Raw genomic sequence first — 15,558 nt, 5'->3', positions numbered from 1 at the left:
CGACAATTTGTTTTGTAGAGCTCAAAAATTTGAGCAACAAATCAGTCTTTTCCTGGACTTGTTAGGTACAGTTTATTTATACCTTTTACTTTTTCATTTGTTCAGTAGAAATTTTTTCGCATGAGAAAAACATTACATTTAAACATTACACATATACATAAATCATACCATTGTACATAAAAACACATTCAATGAACATTACATATACATTGCACAACTATTATGCAGCAAATGTACAATCTTTGCATTTATATTTCTTCACATATACTTTTCCAAGGATAAAGTCACGTTCGAAAGGAGATAAAAACAAATTTGACTGAAAAAAATATATATTTGACTAAACGTGTCAATCTTGTAGTCAATCCAATAGTCAATTTGCTCCTTTCTGCCTGCCGACGCGTTTCAAACTCGTTATCTCATTTTACGGGTTCTCATCAGGGCTTTATCACTTATAATCTGCAAGTTGTGTGCAAAAAAGAAAAGAAAAATAGCACTGAGTTGATTTGTATTTCATCCCTTTTATATTACACTATTTTGTTTTGACACAAATGGTATACTTTTATATTTGTATACTGGTATATTTTTTTCAGTCAAATTTGTTTTTACTGAGCAAGAAAGGCTTTCTTACAAAGACTTAACCGCATGCGTGCGGGCGGAATTCCGTCCGTACGCTGGGTTTTAGGGATTCGCACTTTACATGACGAGCTGGGCTCGTCATGAGCGTGCGAGGAGGCTACGCCATGACGAGCCCAGCTCGTCATGAGCGTCGAAGGGGTTAAAAGGGAAAAAGGAATATCAGTATTGGACCTAAAACCCCAGAATTTTAGATTACTTCTGGACTCAAGAGGAACCCCAGCCAAGGAAGGAGAGCTGTAGAGCTGTGAGGAGGAGACGGCCCCTTTGCTGTCCGTTTCTTTGCTGGGTCGGTCTGCAGTTGCTGCGTTTGCCAAGGAGAGGACAAAGACTGGACTTTGCTGTAAAACCTGCTTGAAAAGAATCTCCAAGGGCTTGTGTGAGCTGGCCTTCTGTTCTGAAATTATATTGCGTTGTGCCCTTTTTACGATCAGTGTGTATTTTTATGATCGTTTAAGTTCCCTTTGACATCTGGATGCTGGAGAAAGCTGGCCTTCGTTCTTTAAAGCTTGTTGCCTCTCTCTAGATTTTGCTCATATCTATTTGGGTGGTATTGTGTGCCATAGCTACGGCACCGCAACGCTAGCACCAGGCAGCAGATTTAGGGCCTGGTCCTGATGGACCCGCAAAATGCAGATGCAAATCGTACACCTGTTCATTTGAGTTTTCTCGGGGTGCACATGTTATGAGTGCGCAGTTTGCTTCCAATTAAAGTTTGCGTTTTCAGGACTGTGGATGAGCCTACAGTTTGCACAAGATTCCACCAATCAGAGGGTGGCTACGTGTCATTTCTGAGAAAGCTGCTCTTGCAGTCTGTACCCTCCCTATCCTGACGCAAATTGCAGACACAAACTCCTGAGTTGAATGCGATTAGTCCCTAATTTAGAATTGCATTTTGGGTGCAAACATACGTTTTTCCCCCCCAAAACAGGGGCCTTATTTATGAAGGCCTTGCGCCGCCGGTGCATCACTTTTAAAATGGGAAAAAGTGACGCACCGGCGGCGCAAGGCCTTCATAAATAAGGCCCTAGGATTTTAAGCACGATCATGGTCACATCGTCCATAGGTGGTGTTCCTAACTTTTTTTATTCCACTGGTAGTTCCAGGCTGCCATGGGTACAATGTGTGATACGCAACAAGCGTGGGTGCGACACAATATCAAGGTAAAGGTCTGAATCATCATGTTTAAAAAGCAGCCTGCTTCTGAAAGAAGGGTGTGGCCAGGGCTTAACCCGAGCGGTGGTGGTGTGGGCCTGCTGGGGCTCATTTCTGGGGGCGGTCTACTTATTTTTCATCATCATCAGAACAAGCGAGAGACAGGAGAAAGGAGAAGATAGCAAAGAAACCCTCTCAGATACTTTATACATACCTGTTTCAAAGTTAAATACTCTGCTAAATCAGTTTACTTAAGGCTGAAAAAGAATGATTAAGAGTAAAATAAAGTGCCGCAAAATTTCCGTTTTTGTGCCACAAAATGTGCAACTCGATGCCGCAATATCCTGGGGGTCTGGTCAATACTACATAGGAGGTCAGCAGACATTTCAGGTCTGGGCACCCCTCCTGCCTTGTGGCAACAGAGCAGATTCAAAAGGTCAGAGGTCAATGTTACAAAGGCTGTTTTCAAAGCCGAAGCCACCGGAGACGAACCAAGGGGTGGGAAGGAGCCATCCTGCGCATGCGCAAGGCCTGTGTCCAACCTTGCCACCTCGACTCAGTGCCCATGTTTGAGAGGTTGGTACCTGGGCCAGATGACAGAGACTGGGGCAAATCCCAGCGCGCCCTCTGATGCACTGTGTGCCGCCCGCCTCCCGAATAATGACTGTCTCTGCAGCAGCCGGAAGGGCGAAAACAGGCTGTGAAATAAGTGCAAGAATCAAAAAAACTTTGCTTAGGGATATTTTTAAATTGGAAATGCTGTTTCGCCGGAGCCCTGAAGGACCGGTCTTTAAATGATACAGGAGGAAAGTAATTCTCAACTTATTATAGTGTTGAGTAAAAAGAAACAGTAGATTCATCTTTCCATCAAACTCATGTTCTTATTTTTAAAAGGTGGAGAAAGTATCCGTGACTCCAGAGCAATGACATATAAACCGCGGGTTCAGTCTGTCCGTGGGCCTCGGATGCAAAGAGCTTTATGGAAGGTGTGCGTCAGAAAACCACGCGCCATCCGACCGGAAACATGTACTCCGCCTGCCCCGCCCCCAGCAGGGGGGGGGGGTCACAGAAGAAGGACAATCCCCCCCCCCCCCCCCCCACACACACACACACACTCCTCGTCACAGACTCAGCACAAGAACTGGCCCGGTGGCCCCCACCAGTCAAACCGGACTGAACTCGACGTGGGACACGGGGTGGGGCCCCCACCCCTCAGGAAGGAGGGGGGGGGGCAGCTGGCCTCGTGCGTCCAGGGCACCCCAATAGAGTAAAGGAAAACAATCAGCCAAGGAAAACGGTGCCATGCCACTTGGAGTTCTGGAGAGAGGGCAGCAGAATTAGCACTTCACAGCGGGGATGCTGTACATTTAATGGGACAGCACCGGCACTTCACAGCGGGGAGGCTGTACATTTAATGGGACAGCACCGGCACTTCACAGCGGGGAGGCTGTACATTTAATGAGGCAGTACCGGCACTTCACAGCAGGGAGGCTGTACATTTCATGGGGCAGTACTGGCACTTCACAGCAAGGATGAGGTACATTTAATGGGGCAGTACTGGCACTTCACAGCAAGGATGAGGTACATTTAATGGGGCAGTACCGGCACTTCACAGCAGGGATGCTGTACATTTAATGGGACAGCACCGGCACTTCACAGCGGGGAGGCTGTACATTTAATGGGACAGCACCGGCACTTCACAGCGGGGAGGCTGTACATTTAATGAGGCAGTACCGGCACTTCACAGCAGGGAGGCTGTACATTTCATGGGGCAGTACTGGCACTTCACAGCAAGGATGAGGTACATTTAATGGGGCAGTACTGGCACTTCACAGCAAGGATGAGGTACATTTAATGGGGCAGTACTGGCACTTCACAGCAAGGATGAGGTACATTTAATGGGGCAGTACCGGCACTTCACAGCAGGGATGCTGTACATTTAATGGGGCAGTACCGGCACTTCACAGCAGGGATGCTGTACATCTCATGGGGCAGTACCGGCACTTCACAGCAGGGATGCTGTACATTTAATGGGGCAGTACCGGCACTTCACAGCAGGGATGCTGTACATCTCATGGGGCAGTACCGGCACTTCACAGCAGGGATGCTGTACATTTAATGGGGCAGTACCGGCACTTCACAGCAAGGATGAGGTACATTTAATGTGGCAGTACCGGCACTTCACAGCGGGGAGGCTGTACATTTCATGGGGCAGTACCGGCACTTCACAGCAGGGATGCTGTACATTTAATGGGGCAGTACCGGCACTTCACAGCAAGGATGAGGTACATTTAATGGGGCAGTACCGGCACTTCACAGCAAGGATGCTGTACATTTCATGGGGCAGTACCGGCACTTCACAGCGGGGAGGCTGTACATTTCATGGGGCAGTACCGGCACTTCACAGCAGGGATGCTGTACATTTAATGGGGCAGTACCGGCACTTCACAGCAAGGATGAGGTACATTTCATGGGGCAGTACCGGCACTTCACAGCAGGGATGCTGTACATTTAATGGGGCAGTACCGGCACTTCACAGCAAGGATGAGGTACATTTCATGGGGCAGTACCGGCACTTCACAGCAGGGATGCTGTACATTTCATGGGGCAGTACCGGCACTTCACAGCAGGGATGCTGTACATTTCATGGGGCAGTACCGGCACTTCACAGCAGGGATGCTGTACATTTCATGGGGCAGTACCGGCACTTCACAGCAGGGATGCTGTACATTTAATGGGGCAGTACCGGCACTTCACAGCAAGGATGAGGTACATTTAATGGGGCAGTACCGGCACTTCACAGCAGGGATGCTGTACATTTAATGGGGCAGTACCGGCACTTCACAGCAAGGATGAGGTACATTTAATGGGGCAGTACCGGCACTTCACAGCAGGGATGCTGTACATTTAATGGGGCAGTACCGGCACTTCACAGCAGGGATGCTGTACATTTCATGGGGCAGTACCGGCACTTCACAGCAGGGATGCTGTACATTTAATGGGGCAGTACCGGCACTTCACAGCAAGGATGAGGTACATTTAATGGGGCAGTACCGGCACTTCACAGCAGGGATGCTGTACATTTAATGGAGCAGTACCGGCACTTCACAGCAGGGATGCTGTACATTTCATGGGGCAGTACCGGCACTTCACAGCAGGGATGCTGTACATTTCATGGGGCAGTACCGGCACTTCACAGCAGGGATGCTGTACATTTAATGGGGCAGTACCGGCACTTCACAGCAAGGATGAGGTACATTTAATGGGGCAGTACCGGCACTTCACAGCATGGATGCTGTACATTTAATAGAAAAACCAAGACAGAGCACCAATATTGCCAACTTATTCTCACCACTCCCACCATTCACCGAAGTTCAAGTTCAAGTTCTAGAATTTGTATAGCGCACTGCTCACCCAGAGGGTCTCAAGGCGCTTGGGGAGGGGGTCATTATTTGTCGAATATCCAAGTTTTGAGATCTTTTCTGAAGGCGATGTGATTTTGAGTAAGGCGGAGGTGAGTGGGGAGTGAGTTCCAGGTCTTCGCGGCAAGGAAGGAGAAGGATCTGCCACCCATGGTGGATTTTCGGATGCGTGGGACTGCGGCGAGGGCTTGATTGGACGATCTTAGTTGGCGGGTGGGTTTGTAGAAGGACATGCGAGTTTTGAGGCATTCGGGACCCAGATTGTAGAGGGCTTTGTGTGCGTGGGTGAGAAGGCGGAATGTGATTCTTTTGTTGACGGGGAGCCAGTGGAGGTCTTTCAGGTGTTCGGTGATGTGATCTTGGCGAGGGATGTCTAATATGAGTCTCACTGATGCGTTTTGGATGCGTTGGAGTTTTTTCCTGTAATTTTGCTGTGATTCCGGCGTATAGTGTGTTGCCGTAGTCCAGTCGGCTTGTGACCAGTGCGTGGGTGACAGTCTTTCTTGTGTCCAGGGGGATCCAGCGGAAGTGCTTTTTGAGAGTGCGAAGTATGTTGAAGCAAGAGGATGAGACTGCGTTGACTTCACCGAACAGTCTGCAAGTGGTGGATGTGAGTATATCTGTTGGTATGAGATCGATCGTTATTTTAGAATTGTTTTCTTTGGCAATACGTCCATTGGAAGTCTTGGTACTTAATGATATTATTTGTTTCCAGAATCGGCACTTCACAGCAAGGATGAGGTACATTTAATGGGGCAGTACCGGCACATCACAGCAAGGATGCTGTACATTTAATAGGGCAGTACCGGCACTTCACAGCGGGGATGCTGTACATTTAATGGGGCAGTACCGGCACATCACAGCAGGGATGCTGTACATTTAATGGGGCAGTACTGGCACTTCACAGCAGGGATGATGTACATTTAATAGGGCAGTACTGGCACTTCACAGCAGGGATGCTGTACATTTAATAGGGCAGTACCGGCACTTCACAGCAGGGATGCTGTACATTTAATGGGGCAGTACCGGCACTTCACAGCAGGGATGCTGTACATTTAATAGGGCAGTACCGGCACTTCACAGCAGGGATGCTGTACATTTAATAGGGCAGTACCGGCACTTCACAGCAGGGATGCTGTACATTTAATGGGGCAGTACCGGCACTTCACAGTGGGGAATCAATGCTGTACATTTCCTGGGACAGTACCGGCACTTCACAGCATGGATGATGTACATTTAATGGAGCAGTACCAGCACTTCACAGCGGGGATGCTGTACATTTAATGGAGCAGTACCGGCACTTCACAGAGGGAATGATGTACATTTAATAGAGCAGTACCGGCACTTCACAGCAGGGATGCTGTACATTTAATGGAGCAGTACCGGCACTTCACAGCAGGGATGCTGTACATTTAATAGGGCAGTACCGGCACTTCACAGCAGGGATGCTGTACATTTAATAGAGCAGTACCGGCACTTCACAGCGGGGAATCGATGCTGTACGTTTCCTGGGACAGTACCGGCACTTCACAGCATGGATGATGTACATTTAATGGAGCAGTACCAGCACTTCACAGCGGGGATGCTGTACATTTAATGGAGCAGTACCAGCACTTCACAGAGGGAATGATGTACATTTAATAGAGCAGTACCGTTACTTCACAGCAGGGATGCTGTACATTTAATGGGGCAGTACCAGCACTTCACAGCAGGGATGCTGTACATTTAATAGGGCATTACCGGCACTTCACAGAGGGGATTGTGTACATTTAATGGGGCAGTACCAACACTTCACAGCAGAGATCCTGTACATTTAATGGGGCAGTACCTGCACTTCACAGCAGAGATGCTGTACATTTAATGGGGCAGTACCGGCACTTCACAGCAGAGATGCTGTACATTTAATAGGGCATTACCGGCACTTCACAGAGGGGATTGTGTACATTTAATGGGGCAGTACCAACACTTCACAGCAGGGATGCTGTACATTTAATGGGGCAGTACCGGCACTTCACAGCAGAGATGCTGTACATTTAATGAGGCAGTACCGGCACTTCACAGCAGAGATGCTGTACATTTAATAGGGCAGTACCGGCACTTCACAGCAGGGATGCTGTACATTTAATGGGGCAGTACCGGCACTTCACAGCAGGGAGGCTGTACATTTAATGGGGCAGTACCGGCACTTCACAGCAGGGATGCTGTACATTTAATAGGGCAGTACGGGCACTTCACAGCGGGGATGCTGTACATTTAATAGGGCAGTACTGGCACTTCAGAGCGCGGATGCTGTACATTTCCTGGAGCAGTACCGGCACTTCACAGCAGGGATGCTGTACATTTAATGGGGCAGTACCGGCACTTCACAGCAGGGATGCTGTACATTTAATGGGGCAGTACTGGCACTTCACAGCGCGGATGCTGTACATTTATTAGGGCAGTACCGGCACTTCACAGCGGGGATGCTGAACATTTAATGGGGCAGTACTGGCACTTCACAGCAAGGATGCTGTACATTTAATGGGGCAGTACCGGCACTTCACAGCAGGGATGAGGTACATTTAATGGGGCAGTACTGGCACTTCACAGCATGGATGCTGTACATTTCCTGGGGCAGTACCGGCACTTCACAGCAGGGATGCTGTACGTTTAATGGGGCAGTACCGGCACTTCACAGCAGGGATGCTGTACATTTAATAGGGCAGTACTGGCACTTCACAGCAAGGATGCTGTACATTTAATGGGCAGTACCGGCACTTCACAGCGGGGATGCTGTACATTTAATAGGGCAGTACTGGCACTTCACAGCAAGGATGCTGTACATTTAATGGGCAGTACCGGCACTTCACAGCGGGGATGCTGTACATTTAATGGGGCAGTACCGGCACTTCACAGCAGGGATGCTGTACATTTAATGGGGCAGTACCGGCACTTCACAGCAGGGATGCTGTACATTTAATGGGGCAGTACTGGCACTTCACAGCGCGGATGCTGTACATTTATTAGGGCAGTACCGGCACTTCACAGCGGGGATGCTGTACATTTAATGGGGCAGTACTGGCACTTCACAGCAAGGATGCTGTACATTTAATGGGGCAGTACCGGCACTTCACAGCAGGGATGAGGTACATTTAATGGGGCAGTACTGGCACTTCACAGCATGGATGCTGTACATTTCCTGGGGCAGTACCGGCACTTCACAGCAGGGATGCTGTACGTTTAATGGGGCAGTACCGGCACTTCACAGCAGGGATGCTGTACATTTAATGGGACAGTACCGGCACTTCACAGCAAGGATGAGGTACATTTAATGGGGCAGTACCGGCACTTCACAGCAGGGATGCTGTACATTTAATGGGGCAGTACCCGCACTTCACAGCGGGGATGCTGTACATTTAATGGGGCAGTACCCGCACTTCACAGCGGGGATGCTGTACATTTAATGGGGCAGTACCGGCACTTCACAGCAGGGATGCTGTACATTTAATGGGGCAGTACTGGCACTTCACAGCAGGGATGCTGTACATTTAATGGGGCAGTACCGGCACTTCACAGCAGGGATGCTGTACATTTAATGGGGCAGTACCGGCACTTCACAGCGGGGATGCTGTACATTTAATGGGGCAGTACCGGCACTTCACAGCGGGGCTGCTGTACATTTAATGGGGCAGTACCGGCACTTCACAGCGGGGCTGCTGTACATTTAATGGGGCAGTACCGGCACTTCACAGCAGGGATGCTGTACATTTAATGGGGCAGTACCGGCACTTCACAGCAGGGATGCTGTACATTTAATGGGGCAGTACCGGCACTTCACAGCAGGGATGCTGTACATTTAATGGGGCAGTACCGGCACTTCACAGCAGGGATGCTGTACATTTAATGGGGCAGTACCGGCACTTCACAGCAGGGATGCTGTACATTTAATGGGGCAGTACCGGCACTTTACAGCGGGGCTGCTGTACATTTAATGGGGCAGTACCGGCACTTTACAGCGGGGCTGCTGTACATTTAATGGGGCAGTACCGGCACTTTACAGCGGGGCTGCTGTACATTTAATGGGGCAGTACCGGCACTTTACAGCGGGGCTGCTGTACATTTAATGGGGCAGTACCGGCACTTCACAGCAGGGAGGCTGTACATTTAATGGGGCAGTACCGGCACTTCACAGCAGGGATGCTGTACATTTAATGGGGCAGTACCGGCACTTCACAGCAGGGATGCTGTACATTTAATGGGGCAGTACCGGCACTTTACAGCGGGGCTGCTGTACATTTAATGGGGCAGTACCGGCACTTTACAGCGGGGCTGCTGTACATTTAATGGGGCAGTACCGGCACTTTACAGCGGGGCTGCTGTACATTTAATGGGGCAGTACCGGCACTTCACAGCAGGGATGCTGTACATTTAATGGGGCAGTACCGGCACTTTACAGCGGGGCTGCTGTACATTTAATGGGGCAGTACCGGCACTTTACAGCGGGGCTGCTGTACATTTAATGGGGCAGTACCGGCACTTTACAGCGGGGCTGCTGTACATTTAATGGGGCAGTACCCGCACTTCACAGCAGGGATGCTGTACATTTAATGGGGCAGTACCGGCACTTTACAGCGGGGCTGCTGTACATTTAATGGGGCAGTACCGGCACTTTACAGCGGGGCTGCTGTACATTTAATGGGGCAGTACCGGCACTTTACAGCGGGGCTGCTGTACATTTAATGGGGCAGTACCGGCACTTTACAGCGGGGCTGCTGTACATTTAATGGGGCAGTACCGGCACTTCACAGCAGGGAGGCTGTACATTTAATGGGGCAGTACCGGCACTTCACAGCAGGGATGCTGTACATTTAATGGGGCAGTACCGGCACTTCACAGCAGGGATGCTGTACATTTAATGGGGCAGTACCGGCACTTTACAGCGGGGCTGCTGTACATTTAATGGGGCAGTACCGGCACTTTACAGCGGGGCTGCTGTACATTTAATGGGGCAGTACCGGCACTTCACAGCGGGGCTGCTGTACATTTAATGGGGCAGTACCGGCACTTCACAGCAGGGATGATGTACATTTAATGGGGCAGTACCGGCACTTCACAGCAGGGATGAGGTACATTTAATGGGGCAGTACCGGCACTTCACAGCGGGGCTGCTGTACATTTAATGGGGCAGTACCGGCACTTCACAGCAGGGATGATGTACATTTAATGGGGCAGTACTGGCACTTCACAGCAGGGATGATGTACATTTAATGGGGCAGTACTGGCACTTCACAGCAGGGATGCTGTACATTTAATGGGGCAGTACCGGCACTTCACAGCAGGGATGCTGTACATTTAATGGGGCAGTACCGGCACTTCACAGCAGGGATGCTGTACATTTAATGGGGCAGTACCGGCACTTCACAGCAGGGATGCTGTACATTTAATGGGGCAGTACCGGCACTTCACAGCAGGGATGCTGTACATTTAATGGGGCAGTACCGGCACTTCACAGCAGGGATGCTGTACATTTAATGGGGCAGTACCGGCACTTCACAGCAGGGATGCTGTACATTTAATGGGGCAGTACCGGCACTTCACAGCAGGGATGCTGTACATTTAATGGGGCAGTACCGGCACTTCACAGCAGGGATGCTGTACATTTAATGGGGCAGTACCGGCACTTCACAGCAGGGATGCTGTACATTTAATGGGGCAGTACCGGCACTTCACAGCAGGGATGATGTACATTTAATGGGGCAGTACTGGCACTTCACAGCAGGGATGATGTACATTTAATGGGGCAGTACTGGCACTTCACAGCAGGGATGCTGTACATTTAATGGGGCAGTACCGGCACTTCACAGCAGGGATGCTGTACATTTAATGGGGCAGTACCGGCACTTCACAGCAGGGATGCTGTACATTTAATGGGGCAGTACCGGCACTTCACAGCAGGGATGCTGTACATTTAATGGGGCAGTACCGGCACTTCACAGCAGGGATGCTGTACATTTAATGGGGCAGTACCGGCACTTCACAGCAGGGATGCTGTACATTTAATGGGGCAGTACCGGCACTTCACAGCAGGGATGCTGTACATTTAATGGGGCAGTACCGGCACTTCACAGCAGGGATGCTGTACATTTAATGGGGCAGTACCGGCACTTCACAGCAGGGATGCTGTACATTTAATGGGGCAGTACCGGCACTTCACAGCAGGGATGCTGTACATTTCCTGGGGCAGTACCGGCACTTCACAGCGGGGATGCTGTACATTTAATGGGGCAGTACTGGCACTTCACAGCAGGGATGATGTACATTTCCTGGGGCAGTACCGGCACTTCACAGCGGGGATGCTGTACATTTCCTGGGGCAGTACCAGCACTTCACAGCGGGGATGCTGTACATTTAATGGGGCAGTACCAGCACTTCACAGCATGGATGATGTACATTTAATGGGGCAGTACCAGCACTTCACAGCATGGATGATGTACATTTAATGGGGCAGTACCAGCACTTCACAGCAGGGATGCTGTACATTTCCTGGGGCAGTACCAGCACTTCACAGCAGGGATGCTGTACATTTCCTGGGGCAGTACCGGCACTTCACAGCAGGGATGCTGTACATTTCCTGGGGCAGTACCGGCACTTCACAGCAGGGATGATGTACATTTAATGGGGCAGTACCGGCACTTCACAGCAGGGATGGTGTACATTTCCTGGGGCAGTACCAGCACTTCACAGCAGGGATGCTGTACATTTCCTGGGGCAGTACCGGCACTTCACAGCAGGGATGCTGTACATTTCCTGGGGCAGTACCGGCACTTCACAGCAGGGATGATGTACATTTAATGGGGCAGTACCGGCACTTCACAGCAGGGATGCTGTACATTTCCTGGGGCAGTACCGGCACTTCACAGCAGGGATGATGTACATTTAATGGGGCAGTACCGGCACTTCACAGCGGGGATGGTGTACATTTCCTGGGGCAGTACCGGCACTTCACAGCAGGGATGCTGTACATTTCCTGGGGCAGTACCGGCACTTCACAGCAGGGATGCTGTACATTTCCTGGGGCAGTACCGGCACTTCACAGCAGGGATGATGTACATTTAATGGGGCAGTACCGGCACTTCACAGCAGGGATGGTGTACATTTCCTGGGGCAGTACCAGCACTTCACAGCAGGGATGCTGTACATTTCCTGGGGCAGTACCGGCACTTCACAGCAGGGATGCTGTACATTTCCTGGGGCAGTACCGGCACTTCACAGCAGGGATGATGTACATTTAATGGGGCAGTACCGGCACTTCACAGCAGGGATGCTGTACATTTCCTGGGGCAGTACCGGCACTTCACAGCAGGGATGATGTACATTTAATGGGGCAGTACCGGCACTTCACAGCGGGGATGGTGTACATTTCCTGGGGCAGTACCGGCACTTCACAGCAGGGATGCTGTACATTTAATGGGGCAGTACCGGCACTTCACAGCAGGGATGCTGTACATTTAATGGGGCAGTACTGGCACTTCACAGCGGGGAGGCTGTACATTTAATGAGGCAGTACCGGCACTTCACAGCAGGGAGGCTGTACATTTCATGGGGCAGTACCGGCACTTCACAGCAGGGATGCTGTACATTTAATGGGGCAGTACTGGCACTTCACAGCAGGGATGATGTACATTTAATGGGGCAGTACCGGCACTTCACACCATGTCAGATCTCACACCTTTGATGTGCTCAGGACGGTTCTAGGGCGGCCGGCACTGGAGCACAGCCAGTTCATGCACTTCACTTTTGACCCCGATGTGAGTCCCAGATGGAGATGCTCCGGCAGCCCAAGGGTGTGTAGATGACGTCACGGGTGATGTCTGGAGGAGTGGGGGGGGGGGTCAGGGGTAATCCTTACAATTCAAACTTCACTCGGCGGAAGAGACTTGAAACAAGAGCCTTTTGTGCGGAGACAACAAAACCAGAGGCAACCAAGGACACAGAACAGGAAGGACAAGAACCCAGAGGGGGGGGGGAGGGGGGGGGTGAGGGAGAGAAACACACACACAGGACAGGAAGAACAAGAATCCAGAGAGAGAGGGGGGGGGGCGACCCAGAACAGGAAGGGGAGGGTCACGGAGGGAGACAGAAGCACACAGAACAAGGAGGGAAACATCCCAGAGAGAGGAGAGAGAGGGAAAGACACACAGGACAGGAAGCAAGGACAAGAGCCCAGAGAGAAAGAGAGCGACCCGGAAGGGGAGGGAGACAGAAACACACAAAACAAGGAGAGAGAGAGACAGACAGACAGAGAGAGAGAGAGAGAGGAGAGAGAGAGAGAGAGACCAGGCAGAGAAGCCCCCCAGAGAGAGACAGACACAGAGGAGGGATGGGGAGAGCCCAGAGGGAGGGGCCCTGCTGGGGGGCGGGTGGCACCGTGCCACTCATGGCTGAAGCACAGGGTGGGGGGCACGTGGGCAGCTGGGGGCACCGGTGCTCCACAGATGGCACCGCGGGGGGGGGGGGTGGTCCACCAGACCCAACTGTCTGCATTTCAGGCGCGGAACTGACAGAGGCTTCACCGTGGTCTGGTGTGTACTGGAAACGGCAGCCCTGGCAGGTGTGTCCTGTGACACAGAGCCGCTCCCCGTGCGCTGCGAGTGCACGAACCCGCGGAGCTGGCTCACAGCAGGGGTGCTCTGTATCTTCGGCCCTGACTCCCCAGGCGTGTCCCCCCCCCCCCCCCCGTGTGTCCATGAAGGGGCTCGTTGACAGAGCTCAGGCCTCGCGCCACCTGGGCCCATTCGGGCCCCCCGTTGAATGTACAGCAAGCGTGGGCCTCCGTGAATACCCCAAGTACCAGAGAGCAAAGCATGAAAGATCCCGAAGAACTGCCCATCCCTGCGGGAAACATTGGAATCTCCGGTTAGTGGCAGACTGTGGAAACTCCGGTGCATTCTGGGGGCTGTAGTTCGGCTGCCAGCAGTGTCTGGGGAAGAGGAGGACTCCCTGCAGCATCCCGGGCTCTATTGGGCAGGGTGACTGGACGAGAGAGGGTGGGTGCTTCAGGCCCCCGGCACCGCCGGCCACGGCTCATTCAGCTGCCCGAAACAGGCGGCGCCGCCAAACCAAACAGAGCAAAGCCTGAAACAACTGGAAAACTCTTGAAACGTCGGTTCAAGCCAGACGCAGCCACACACAGCAGAAAGGGGCACCTACCTGAGCCCTGCGGAGATCCAGAGGGGTGGAGCCGCTGTGTCTGCGGGTGGAGCCCAGCTCTGCAGTATAGCGCCCACACGCCGAATGTAGCGCTCACATAGCGCCTTCCCACGGCAACAAAGCGGCGCTGTGGCTGTAGCTCGTGTACAGCGCCTTCCTGCACTATAGCGCCCACGCACCTCCTTCCTGGTGCAGGGGTCGCCGCTGCTATATAGCGCCCACACTCCGGGAGTAGTGCTTAAGTAGCTCGTTCCTCCAGAAACTTCATACGGGACCCCAGCCACACAGCGGCTGTAGTGAGCACACTCCTCTCAGCAGGTGTAGCGCCCACACTCCAGATCTAGCGCTCACAAAGCTCCTTCCTGTCGGTGCAGCGCCTCACTCCGGGTCTAGCGCCCACACTTCAGATCTAGCGCTCACAGAGCTCCTTTCTGCCGGCGCAGCGCCTCACTCCGGGTCTAGCGCCCACAGAGCTCCTTCCAGTCGGTGCAGCAACCAGCCACACTCCGCATCTAGCGCCCACACTCTGGGCTCAGCAGTCAGAGCGCTCCATCCTGCCGGTGCAGCGCCCACACTCCGGTGCAGCGCCCACACTCCGGATCTAGCGCCCACAGAGCTCTTTCTTACTCGTGCAGCGCCTCAGTCCGGATCTAGCACCCACAGCCCTGGTGTAGCGCCCACAGAGCTCCTCCCTCCGTCTGGGCGCTCGGCCTCCGCTGCTCTGCGCTCTCCGGGCCTCCCTCGCCTCCTCCACAGTCTCCCGGGCTGGCACCGCTCTCCGGACGGGCGGGGGCGGCTCCTTCTGGGAGGTGTCACGGGAGGGATGGAGGCCGGGCCTCCTCTTCCCAGGGAGGCGGGACCGGGGGAGGCCGGCCCGGCGGGGCTGCGCCTGTGGAGGCCGGGGAGGGCACGGGAGGGCACTGTCGGGGCACTGTGGGGGCCAGAGGGGGAACTGTGTGTGGAGGCGGGGGGGGGGGGGGCATTGTGGAGGTCGGAGGGGGGCACTGTGGAGGCCAGAGAGGGCACTGGTTGGCCACATGAAGGGCATTGCTGGAGTCCAGGGAGGGGCACTGGGGGTGCACGACTGGAGCGAGAGAAGCACTGCAAGCTCGAGCGAGATGCCCGGCTCGAGGTCACCTTGGAGTCCCGGGCCCAGAAC

General features: G+C 52.6%; 1 protein-coding gene across 1 annotated transcript in view; it reads right to left on the bottom strand.

Annotated features, from left to right (window-relative positions):
- Positions 1–15,153, bottom strand: part of PLD2 (phospholipase D2) — a 372,737-nt gene extending 357,584 nt beyond the window's left edge. Inside the window, exon 1 of the mRNA XM_078670622.1 lies at positions 14,400–15,153. The gene's annotated coding sequence lies outside the window, so the exon portion shown is untranslated. The remainder of the gene's footprint in view (positions 1–14,399) is intronic.
- Between the last annotated feature and the right edge of the window lie 405 nt (positions 15,154–15,558).

Source organism: Lissotriton helveticus, chromosome 12 (genome assembly GCF_964261635.1).
Source record: "Lissotriton helveticus chromosome 12, aLisHel1.1, whole genome shotgun sequence".
Classification (NCBI taxonomy): Eukaryota; Metazoa; Chordata; class Amphibia; order Caudata; family Salamandridae; genus Lissotriton; species Lissotriton helveticus.
The sequence above is the reverse complement of the archived record's forward strand: the minus strand, read 5'-3'. Positions and strand labels throughout refer to the sequence as shown.